At 39.3% G+C, this 12,886-nt stretch overlaps 1 pseudogene; it reads right to left on the bottom strand.

Moving 5' to 3' along the window:
• Positions 1-982: 982 nt before the first annotated feature.
• LOC146683667 (kelch-like protein 28 pseudogene) lies at positions 983-2,464 on the bottom strand (annotated as a pseudogene).
• Positions 2,465-12,886: the final 10,422 nt, after the last annotated feature.

The raw sequence follows: 12,886 nt of genomic DNA, 5'->3' as shown, positions 1-12,886 counted from the left end.
GTTTTCTGTTTTGTTTTGGTCCGTTTTTGTGTTTCTGCTGGGCTGTCTGGAGCCAGCCCTTGAGGGGGGGTACTGTCATGGTCCTGGGCCGGTGACCCAGCGCTTTTAGTTTGTTATTGTCATGGTCCTGGGTCGGTGACCCAGCGCTTTTAGTTTGTTATCATTTTCATGATGATGATGATAATTGTTTGAGTTCTATGTGTTATATTCGGTCTGCCTTTGAGTCTTGCATCTGTGTCTCTGTCTGTCTATGTTGTCAACCCGTCTGTTTGTGAAGCTGTCTGTTTAGTTCTGTGTCTTGTTTGGTTCCCTGTGTTTGAGTTTCCTGCTTTATTGTGAAGGTCTCTGTGTGATGTGAGTGTGTTCAGTTTACATTTCCCCTGTCCCGTCAGCTCCGATTCCTCCCAGCTGTGTTGCCCTCCTGTCTCTCATCCCCTGATTACTGGTGTGTGTATTTAAGCCCTGTGTGTTCTCCTGCCTGTTGCCGGTTTGTCTGTATTACGCCGTGTCAGTCTGTGTTCCACGGTGTCCTGTTCCTCGTCTGCGTCTGCGTCTGCGTCTCTCTGCTTCTCATCCCGTTGTCGTATGCTCCCAGGTCTGTTATTTTTTTAGTTCTCCCAGTTTAGGTGTCTTCAGTTATTTGTTATGCCCCACTGTCTGTGAAGGTTCTCAGTCATCCAGGTCATCGTAGTCAAAGGAGCTTGCAAAGAAAAGCGTCTGGACTTCTTTAAGTTACTTGAAGACGTTTCACCTCTCATCCGAGAAGCTTCTTCAGTTCTGAGCTGTGTGAGCTAAGATGTTAAGTTATTCACATAATGAAAACCTATACTTTGTTTCGTGCGAGTTCCCCATTCAAATGCATGTAATAGTCAGAAATATAAATCCAAGCATCACACCTACTCCGAAGTTGATCCTCTTATCTGCCATGGGGGCTACCATTTCCCAGGCATCCCAGGCATCCCATCCCTTGCTGGGAAATGGGCTACCATTTCCCAGCAAGGAGCGGTATGACAGCGTGGAGCTCCACGCCGTTCATATGTGTTGGGCCATAGCCTCCAATAGCATACACCATCCCATCTAGGACAGCGGTAGCAAAGCAGCTGCGAGACTTCGTCATGGGTGCCACAGGCTGCCACTCCTTCAGCTTCGAGACATACTTCTCCACAGACTGGAGGTAATACTGGCCGTCATAGCCTCCCAGGGCATACAGCTCTCCGGCCAGGACCACTACACCGAGAGTGCTGCGACACTCTGCTATACGCTCCACTGAAGACCACGTGTTGGTTTCGGGGTCCCAGCTTTCGACTGTGCTCTCGTGCCTCCGATAGCTAATGCCCTGCCTCATATGTGTGGCGATGCCTCCCACAACATAAACTTTGTGGTCCAGCACCGCCACTCCAAATTCATATCTGGGTACACTGAGAGGGGCCAGTCCTATCCATGAATCCGTCTGAGGGAAATACATTTCCGTGCTTTCCAATGTGGCAAACAGTCCAGCCTTGCCTCCTACTGCAAGCAGCACCTTTGGGACACACCTGGGTCGTGCAGACAACACAGTCTGATAGGACAGCCGGTGTTCAGGCATAAAGTGATATTTGAGGGCCTCATTGAGCAGATGCTTGCAGGCGTGGTCATCTCGTATAAGATGGTTGGCTTCATATAGGCGAGTGAGGAATTTGACGCTGAGCAGCGGAAGGCGAACACAGTGCAGCAGTTGAGCCAGATGCTGCTGTCTCTCAGTTACATCATATTTGATCCATGATTCGAGGGCATAAAATACAGTCTCCTCTGTGACTACCTTAAGGCAATCATTGGACACAATTTCATCCAACTCGGCTCTCGTCAGTTCAAAAAACTCCTCCGTTTGACAGACTTCCTCAAAGTTCTCACAGATGAACTTCGTTGCGGCCAAGCACAGGTCATGACAGCCGTAAGTCTCTGCAAAGCGGGAAATGCCTATACAGTTTCCAGCGTCCAGCTGGCTCTCTAAGAAGGAACAATACTCCTTAAGTACAAGCTTAACCTGGAGTAAGTTGGCAGCGGGTAGCAAAGATTCCACTGTCTCCTGGGAGATAAACACCGTCCCGGTATAAGCATACTCCACTATAGCCTGCAAGGCAGCTTCATCAATGCACTGGAACTCCACCTCAGAGGTCTCCTTTTCTGACAGGTTACACGTAAACATGGCCTTGAAATAAGGACTGATGCTGGCCAGCACTACTTTGTGGGCATGGATCTTGGCATCACCCACACGCAGCACAATGTCACATAGTTCGTGATCCTGCCGCAAGAGCTGGAGGCCTTGCAGCAGCTCCTCTGAGTGAGAATGTGTCAGACTTGCAAACATATAGGACTGGTCCTGCTGGTCCATCTGTAGTTTACAGCCCGTCTGGCGTGCCGCTGTAATGACCGATTTTGCAGTGGCGACGACAGCGAAGCCCGGGCGGCTATCAAGAAAACAACTAAATGCAACTAAATAAAGCCTTTTTGTACAACTTCATGAAGTTGGCTGTAACTTTTGATAGAAGGCTCAGACTCACATATTTATGGCTTTATCTTATAGAATTCAATATCCCCGTGCTGGGTTTTGCAGCTGTTTGAGCTAAGATTTTCCAGTTTTTCACATAATGAAAACGTATACTTTGTTTCATGCGAGTTCCCCATTCAAATGAATTGAAATCGCAAGAAACGCACTGTCCTCACGAAATAAAGCGTTTTTGTACAACTTCATATACATCTTATAGAATTCAATATCCCCGTGCTGGGCAAACAGGTTTTGCAGCTGTTTGAGCTAAGATTTTCAAGTTATTCACATAATGAAAACCTATACTTTGTTTCGGGCGAGTTTCCCATTCGTAACAGTGAGAAACGCACTGTCTTGACGAAATAAAGCGTTTTTGTACAACTTCATATAAATAGCTGTAACTTTTGATAGGAGACTCAGACTCACATATTTATGGCTTTATCTTATACAGGTGGAGGTGACACAAACCACCTGCAACTCAACACCTCAAAGACTAAGGAACTGGTTGTGGACTTCGGGAGGTCCAGAGAAGGTCCACTGCCGGTTCAGATAGAGGGGGAGGAGGTGTAGGTGGTCAACAAGTACAAGTACCTCGGGCTGTGGGTGGACAATAAACTGGACTGGTCATGCAACACAGAGCACCTGTATAAAAAAGCCCAAAGCCGACTGTACTTCCTCAGGAAGCTGAGGTCTTTTAACATCTGCAGGAAGCTCCTGAGGATGTTTTACCAGTCGGTGGTTGCTGGAGTACTTTTCTATGCTGTGGTGTGCTGGGGGAGCAGCACAGCAAAGAAGGACTCATCCAGGCTGGAGAAACTGATCAGGAAGGCTAGCTCTGTGGTCGGCATGAAGCTGGACACTCTGGTGAGAGTGGCAGAGAAAAGGACATTAAAGAAACTGATGGACATTATGAACAATGCTGGGCATCCTCTGCACACGGCCATTAACAACCAGAAGAGTCTTTTCAGTGACAGGTTGGTTCTCCCCAAGACAAGAACTAACAGACTTAAAAACTCCTTTGTCCCACACGCCATCAGACTGTTTAACTCCTCTCTGGAGGGGAGAGGGAGGGGAAACAGGAGGACAAAGGAGGGGGGAACAACTAAGCTGTAGTGCCTCTTCACCTCACTGCACCTTGTGCAATACTTTTTGTAAATAGTCAATGGTGCAATAGACTCAATACATGAAATGTGCAATTCACTTGTATTTTTATTTTTATTCCTATTTATTCTATTTATCCCCTTCGTATATTTTATTTATATTTGTCTCTGTATTTATATATATATATATATATATATATATATATATATATATATATATATATATATATATATATATATATATATATAATTATTATTATTATTATTATTATTATTATGTAACCTCTGTCGGTGCTGTGCTTTTTGGAAATCGAATTTCCCAGAGGAACCCACCCGAGGGATTAATAAAGTTCTATCTTATCTTAATTCAATATCCCCGTGCTGGGCAAACAGGTTTTGCAGCTGTTTGAGCTAAGATTTTCAAGTTATTCACATAATGAAAACTTGTACTTTGTGTCGGGCGAGTTCCCCTTTCAAATTAATTGAAATCGCAAGAAACGCACCGTCTTGGCGAAAGAAAGCGTTTTTGTACAACTTCATATAAATAGCTGGAACTTTTGATAGAAGACTCAGACATACATATTTATGGCTTTATCTTATAGAATTCAATATCCCCGTGCTGGGCAAACAGGTTTTGCAGCTGTTTGAGCTAAGATTTTAAAGTTATTCACATAATGAAAACCTATACGTTGTTTCGTGCGAGAACTCCATTCAAATGAATGTAATAGTCAGAAACGCACTGTCTCGGCAAAATAAAGCGTTTTTGTACAACTTCATGAAGTTAGCTGTAACTTTTGATAGAAGTCTCAGACACACATATTTATGGATTCATCTTATGGAATTCAATATCCCCGTGCTTGTCAAAAAAGTTTTAAAGCTGTTTGAGCTAACATTTTCAAGTTATTCACAAAATGAATACCTATACTTTGTGTCGGGCGAGAACTCCATTCAAATGCATGTAATAGCGAGAAACGCACTAACGTGGTGAAATAAAGCGTCTTTCATTGTCTTCATAAAGACAGCTGTAACTTTTGATAGAAGACTCAAAAATACATATTTATGGCTGTATCTTATAGAATTCAATATCCCCGTGCTGGGCAAACAGGTTTTGCAGCTGTTTGAGCTAAGATTTTCAAGTTATTCACATAATGAAAACCTATACTTTGTGTCGGGCGAGAACTCCATTCTAATGCATGTAATAGTCAGAAACGCACTGTCTTGACGAAAGAAAGCGTTTTTGTACAACTTCATGAAGACAGCTGTAGTTTTTGATAGAAGACTCAGAAATACATATTCATGGCTTTATCTTATAGAATTCAATATCCCCGTGCTGGGCAAACAGGTTTTGCAGCTGTTTGAGCTAAGATGTTAAAATTATTCACATAATGAATACCTATACTTTGTTTCGTGCGAGTTCCCCATTCAAATGCATGTAATCGTCAGAAACGCACTGTCTTGGCGAAATAAAGCCTTTTTGTACAACTTCTTAAAGACAGCTGTAACCTTTGATAGAATACTCAGATATACCTATTCATGGCTTTATCTTATAGAATTCAATATCCCCGTGCTGGGCAAACAGGGTTTGCAGCTGTTTGAGTTAAGATTTTCAAGTTATTCACATAATGAATACCTATACTTTGTTTCGTGCGAGTTCCCCATTCAAATGCATGTAATCGTCAAAACCGCACTGTCTTGGCGAAAGAAAGCCTTTTTTCTACAACTTCATGAAGACAGCTTTAGTTTTTGATAGAAGTTTCAGAAATACATATTCATGGCTTTATTTTATATAATTCAATATCCCCGTGCTGGGCAAACAGGTTTTGCAGCTGTTTGAGCTAACATTTTCAAGTTATTCACAAAATGAATACCTATACTTTGTGTCGGGCGAGAACTCCATTCAAATGCATGTAATAGCGAGAAACGCACTAACGTGGTGAAATAAAGCATTTTTCATGGTCTTCTTAAAGACAGCTGTAACTTTTGATAGAAGACTCAGAAATACATATTCATGGCTTTATCTTATAGAATTCAATATCCCTGTGCTGGGCAAACAGGTTTTGCAGCTGTTTGAGTTAAGATTTTCAAGTTATTCACATAATGAAAACCTATACTTTGTTTCGTGCGAGTTAAGATTTTCAAGTTATTCACATAATGAATACCTATACTTTGTTTCGTGCGAGTTCCCCATTCAAATGCATGTAATCGTCAAAACCGCACTGTCTTGGCGAAAGAAAGCCTTTTTTCTACAACTTCATGAAGACAGCTTTAGTTTTTGATAGAAGTTTCAGACACAAAAATTGATGGCTTTATTTTATATAAATCAATATCCCCGTGCTGGGCAAACAGGTTTTGCAGCTGTTTGAGCTAAGATTTTAAAATTATTCACATAATGAAAACCTATACTTTGTCTCAGGCGAGTTTCCCATTCAAATGCATGTAACAGTGAGAAACACACTGTCTTGGTGAAATAAAGCGTTTTTGAACAACTTCATATAAATCGCTGTAACCTTTGATAGAAGACTCAGAAATACATATTCATGGCTTTATCTTATAGAATTCAATATCCCCGTGCTGGGCAAACAGGTTTTGCAGCTGTTTGAGCTAAGATTTTCAAGTTATTCACATAATGAAAACCTATACTTTGTGTCGGGCGAGAACTCCATTCTAATGCATGTAATAGTCAGAAACGCACTGTCTTGACGAAAGAAAGCGTTTTTGTACAACTTCATGAAGACAGCTGTAGTTTTTGATAGAAGACTCAGAAATACATATTCATGGCTTTATCTTATAGAATTCAATATCCCCGTGCTGGGCAAACAGGTTTTGCAGCTGTTTGAGCTAAGATGTTAAAATTATTCACATAATGAATACCTATACTTTGTTTCGTGCGAGTTCCCCATTCAAATGCATGTAATCGTCAGAAACGCACTGTCTTGGCGAAATAAAGCCTTTTTGTACAACTTCTTAAAGACAGCTGTAACCTTTGATAGAATACTCAGATATACCTATTCATGGCTTTATCTTATAGAATTAAATATCCCCGTGCTGGGCAAACAGGGTTTGCAGCTGTTTGAGTTAAGATTTTCAAGTTATTCACATAATGAATACCTATACTTTGTTTCGTGCGAGTTCCCCATTCAAATGCATGTAATCGTCAAAACCGCACTGTCTTGGCGAAAGAAAGCCTTTTTTCTACAACTTCATGAAGACAGCTTTAGTTTTTGATAGAAGTTTCAGAAATACATATTCATGGCTTTATCTTATAGAATTCAATATCCCCGTGCTTGTCAAACAAGTTTTGCAGCTGTTTGAGCTAAGATTTTCAAGTTATTCACATAATGAAAACCTATACTTTGTTTCGGGCGAGAACTCCATTCAAATGCATGTAATCGTCAGAAACGCACTGTCTCGGCGAAATAAAGCGTTTTTGTACAACTTCATAAAGTTAGCTGTAACTTTTGATAGAAGTCTCAGACACACATATTTATGGCTTCATCTTATGGAATTCAATATCCCCGTGCTGGGCAAACAGGTTTTGCAGCTGTTTGAGTTAAGATTTTCAAGTTATTCACATAATGAAAACCTATACTTTGTTTCGTGCGAGAACTCCTTTCAAATGAATGTAATAGTCAGAAACGCACTGTCTCGGCGAAATAAAGCGTTTTTGTACAACTTCATAAAGTTAGCTGTAACTTTTGATAGAAGTCTCAGACACACATATTTATGGATTCATCTTATGGAATTCAATAGCCCCGTGCTGGTCAAAAAAGTGTTAAAGCTGTTTGAGCTAACATTTTCAAGTTATTCACAAAATGAATACCTATACTTTGTGTCGGGCGAGAACTCCATTCAAATGCATGTAATAGCGAGAAACGCACTAACGTGGTGAAATAAAGCGTCTTTCATTGTCTTCATAAAGACAGCTGTAACTTTTGATAGAAGACTCAAAAATACATATTCATGGCTTTATCTTATAGAATTCAATATCCCCGTGCTGGGCAAACAGGTTTTGCAGCTGTTTGAGCTAACATTTTCAAGTTATTCACAAAATGAATACCTATACTTTGTGTCGGGCGAGAACTCCATTCAAATGCATGTAATAGCGAGAAACGCACTAACGTGGTGAAATAAAGCATTTTTCATGGTCTTCTTAAAGACAGCTGTAACTTTTGATAGAAGACTCAGAAATACATATTCATGGCTTTATCTTATAGAATTCAATATCCCCGTGCTGGGCAAACAGGTTTTGCAGCTGTTTGAGTTAAGATTTTCAAGTTATTCACATAAAGAAAACCTATACTTTGTTTCGTGCGAGTTAAGATTTTCAAGTTATTCACATAATGAATACCTATACTTTGTTTCGTGCGAGTTCCCCATTCAAATGCATGTAATCGTCAAAACCGCACTGTCTTGGCGAAAGAAAGCCTTTTTTCTACAACTTCATGAAGACAGCTTTAGTTTTTGATAGAAGTTTCAGACACAAAAATTGATGGCTTTATTTTATATAAATCAATATCCCCGTGCTGGGCAAACAGGTTTTGCAGCTGTTTGAGCTAACATTTTCAAGTTATTCACATAATGAATACCTATACTTTGTTTCAGGCGAGTTCCCCATTCAAATGCATGTAATCGTCAGAAACGCACTGTCTTGGCGAAATAAAGCCTTTTTGTACAACTTCTTAAAGACAGCTGTAACCTTTGATAGAAGACTCAGATATACGTATTCATGGCTTTATCTTATAGAACTCAATATCCCCGTGCTGGGCAAACAGGGTTTGCAGCTGTTTGAGTTAAGATTTTCAAGTTATTCACATAATGAATACCTATACTTTGTTTCGTGCGAGTTCCCCATTCAAATGCATGTAATCGTCAAAACCGCACTGTCTTGGCGAAAGAAAGCCTTTTTTATACAACTTCATGAAGACAGCTTTAGTTTTTGATAGAAGTTTCAGACACACAAATTGATGGCTTTATTTTATATAATTCAATATCCCCCTGCTGGGAAAACAGGTTTTGCAGCTGTTTGAGCTAACATTTTCAAGTTATTCACAAAATGAATACCTATACTTTGTGTCGGGCGAGAACTCCATTCAAATGCATGTAATAGCGAGAAACGCACTAACGTGGTGAAATAAAGCGTCTTTCATTGTCTTCATAAAGACAATTGTAACTTTTGATAGAAGACTAAAAAATACATATTTATGGCTGTATCTTATAGAATTCAATATCCCCGTGCTGGGCAAACAGGTTTTGCAGCTGTTTGAGCTAACATTTTCAAGTTATTCACATAATGAAAACCTATACTTTGTGTCGGGCGAGAACTCCATTCTAATGCATGTAATAGTCAGAAACGCACTGTCTTGAGGAAAGAAAGCGTTTTTGTACAACTTCATGAAGACAGCTGTAGTTTTTGATAGAAGACTCAGAAATACATATTCATGGCTTTATCTTATAGAATTCAATATCCCCGTGCTGGGCAAACAGGTTGTGCAGCTGTTTGAGCAAAGATGTTAAAATTATTCACATAATGAATACCTATACTTTGTTTCAGGCGAGTTCCCCATTCAAATGCATGTAATCGTCAGAAACGCACTGTCTTGGCGAAATAAAGCCTTTTTGTACAACTTCTTAAAGACAGCTGTAACCTTTGATAGAAGACTCAGATATATGTATTCATGGCTTTATTTTATATACTTCAATATCCCCGTGCTGGGCAAACAGGTTTTGCAGCTGTTTGAGCTAACATTTTCGAGTTATTCACAAAATGAATACCTATACTTTGTGTCGGGCGAGAACTCCATTCAAATGCATGTAATAGCGAGAAACGCACTAACGTGGTGAAATAAAGCATTTTTCATGGTCTTCTTAAAGACAGCTGTAACTTTTGATAGAAGACTCAGAAATACATATTCATGGCTTTATCTTATAGAATTCAATATCCCCGTGCTGGGCAAACAGGTTTTGCAGCTGTTTGAGTTAAGATTTTCAAGTTATTCACATAATGAATACCTATGCTTTGTTTCAGGCGAGTTCCCCATTCAAATGCATGTAATCGTCAGAAACGCACTGTCTTGGCGAAATAAAGCCTTTTTGTACAACTTCATGAAGACAGCTGTAGTTTTTGATAGAAGACTCAGAAATACATATTTATGGCTTTATCTTATAGAATTCAATATCCCCGTGCTGGGCAAACAGGTTTTGCAGCCGTTTGAGCTAAGATTTTAAAATTATTCACATAATGAAAACCTATACTTTGTTTCAGGCGACTTTCCCATTCAAATGCATGTAACAGTGAGAAACGCATTGTCTTGGCGAAATAAAGCGTTTTTGAACAACTTCATATAACTCGCTGTAACTTTTGATAGAAGACTCAGACAAACATGTTTATGGCTTTATCTTATAGAACTCAATATCCCCGTGCTGGGCAAACAGAACAGGTTTTGCAGCCGTTTGAGCTAAGATTTTAAAATTATTCACATAATGAAAACCTATACTTTGTCTCAGGCGAGTTTCCCATTCAAATGCATGTAACAGTGAGAAACACACTGTCTTGGTGAAATAAAGCGTTTTTGTACAACTTCATATAAATCGCTGTAACCTTTGATAGAAGACTCAGACAAACATGTTTATGGCTTCATCTTATAGAACTCAATATCCCCGTGCTGGGCAAACAGAACAGGTTTTGCAGCCGTTTGAGCTAAGATTTTAAAATTATTCACATAATGAAAACCTATACTTTGTCTCAGGCGAGTTTCCCATTCAAATGCATGTAACAGTGAGAAACACACTGTCTTGGCGAAATAAAGCGTTTTTGTACAACTTCATATAAATCGCTGTAACCTTTGATAGAAGACTCAGACAAACATGTTTATGGCTTTATCTTACAGAACTCAATATCCCCGTGCTGGGCAAACAGGTTTTGCAGCCGTTTGAGCTAAGATTTTAAAATTATTCACATAATGAAAACCTATACTTTGTCTCAGGCGAGTTTCCCATTCAAATGCATGTAACAGTGAGAAACGCATTGTCTTGGCGAAATAAAGCGTTTTTGAACAACTTCATATAAATCGCTGTAACCTTTGATAGAAGACTCAGACAAACATGTTTATGGCTTTATCTTATAGAACTCAATATCCCCGTGCTGGGCAAACAGGTTTTGCAGCCGTTTGAGCTAAGATTTTAAAATTATTCACATAATGAAAACCTATACTTTGTCTCAGGCGAGTTTCCCATTCAAATGCATGTAACAGTGAGAAACGCATTGTCTTGGCGAAATAAAGCGTTTTTGTACAACTTCATATAAATCGCTGTAACTTTTGATAGAAGACTCAGACAAACATGTTTATGGCTTTATCTTATAGAACTCAATATCCCCGTGCTGGGCAAACAGAACAGGTTTTGCAGCCGTTTGAGCTAAGATTTTAAAATTATTCACATAATGAAAACCTATACTTTGTCTCAGGCGAGTTTCCCATTCAAATGCATGTAACAGTGAGAAACGCATTGTCTTGGCGAAATAAAGCGTTTTTGAACAACTTCATATAAATCGCTGTAACTTTTCATAGAAGACTCAGACAAACATGTTTATGGCTTTATCTTATAGAACTCAATATCCCCGTGCTGGGCAAACAGGTTTTGCAGCCGTTTGAGCTAAGACTTTAAAATTATTCACATAATGAAAACCTATACTTTGTCTCAGGCGACTTTCCCATTCAAATGCATGTAACAGTGAGAAACGCATTCTCTTGGCGAAATAAAGCGTTTTTGAACAACTTCATATAAATCGCTGTAACTTTTGATAGAAGACTCAGACAAACATGTTTATGGCTTTATCTTATAGAACTCAATATCCCAGTGCTGGGCAAACAGGTTTTGCAGCCGTTTGAGCTAAGATTTTAAAATTATTCACATAATGAAAACCTATACTTTGTCTCAGGCGAGTTTCCCATTCAAATGCATGTAACAGTGAGAAACGCATTGTCTTGGCGAAATAAAGCGTTTTTGAACAACTTCATATAAATCGCTGTAACTTTTGATAGAAGACTCAGACAAACATGTTTATGGCTTTATCTTATAGAACTCAATATCCCCGTGCTGGGCAAACAGAACAGGTTTTGCAGCCGTTTGAGCTAAGATTTTAAAATTATTCACATAATGAAAACCTATACTTTGTCTCAGGCGAGTTTCCCATTCAAATGCATGTAACAGTGAGAAACACACTGTCTTGGCGAAATAAAGCGTTTTTGTACAACTTCATATAAATCGCTGTAACTTTTGATAGAAGACTCAGACAAACATGTTTATGGCTTTATCTTATAGAACTCAATATCCCCGTGCTGGGCAAACAGAACAGGTTTTGCAGCCGTTTGAGCTAAGATTTTAAAATTATTCACATAATGAAAACCTATACTTTGTCTCAGGCGAGTTTCCCATTCAAATGCATGTAACAGTGAGAAACGCATTGTCTTGGCGAAATAAAGCGTTTTTGAACAACTTCATATAAATCGCTGTAACCTTTGATAGAAGACTCAGACAAACATGTTTATGGCTTTATCTTACAGAACTCAATATCCCCGTGCTGGGCAAACAGGTTTTGCAGCCGTTTGAGCTAAGATTTTAAAATTATTCACATAATGAAAACCTATACTTTGTCTCAGGCGAGTTTCCCATTCAAATGCATGTAACAGTGAGAAACGCATTGTCTTGGCGAAATAAAGCGTTTTTGAACAACTTCATATAAATCGCTGTAACCTTTGATAGAAGACTCAGACAAACATGTTTATGGCTTTATCTTACAGAACTCAATATCCCCGTGCTGGGCAAACAGGTTTTGCAGCCGTTTGAGCTAAGATTTTAAAATTATTCACATAATGAAAACCTATACTTTGTCTCAGGCGAGTTTCCCATTCAAATGCATGTAACAGTGAGAAACGCATTGTCTTGGCGAAATAAAGCGTTTTTGAACAACTTCATATAAATCGCTGTAACTTTTCATAGAAGACTCAGACAAACATGTTTATGGCTTTATCTTATAGAACTCAATATCCCCGTGCTGGGCAAACAGGTTTTGCAGCCGTTTGAGCTAAGATTTTAAAATTATTCACATAATGAAAACCTATACTTTGTCTCAGGCGAGTTTCCCATTCAAATGCATGTAACAGTGAGAAACGCATTGTCTTGGCGAAATAAAGCGTTTTTGAACAACTTCATATAAATCGCTGTAACCTTTGATAGAAGTCTCAGACAAACATGTTTATGGCTT

The sequence above is a fragment of the Copadichromis virginalis genome, linkage group LG22 (assembly GCF_057382275.1).
Source record: "Copadichromis virginalis isolate Kocher_CV1m ecotype Utaka linkage group LG22, C_Virginalis_male_GT1.1, whole genome shotgun sequence".
In the NCBI taxonomy this organism is placed as follows: domain Eukaryota; kingdom Metazoa; phylum Chordata; class Actinopteri; order Cichliformes; family Cichlidae; genus Copadichromis; species Copadichromis virginalis.
The sequence above is the reverse complement of the archived record's forward strand: the minus strand, read 5'-3'. Positions and strand labels throughout refer to the sequence as shown.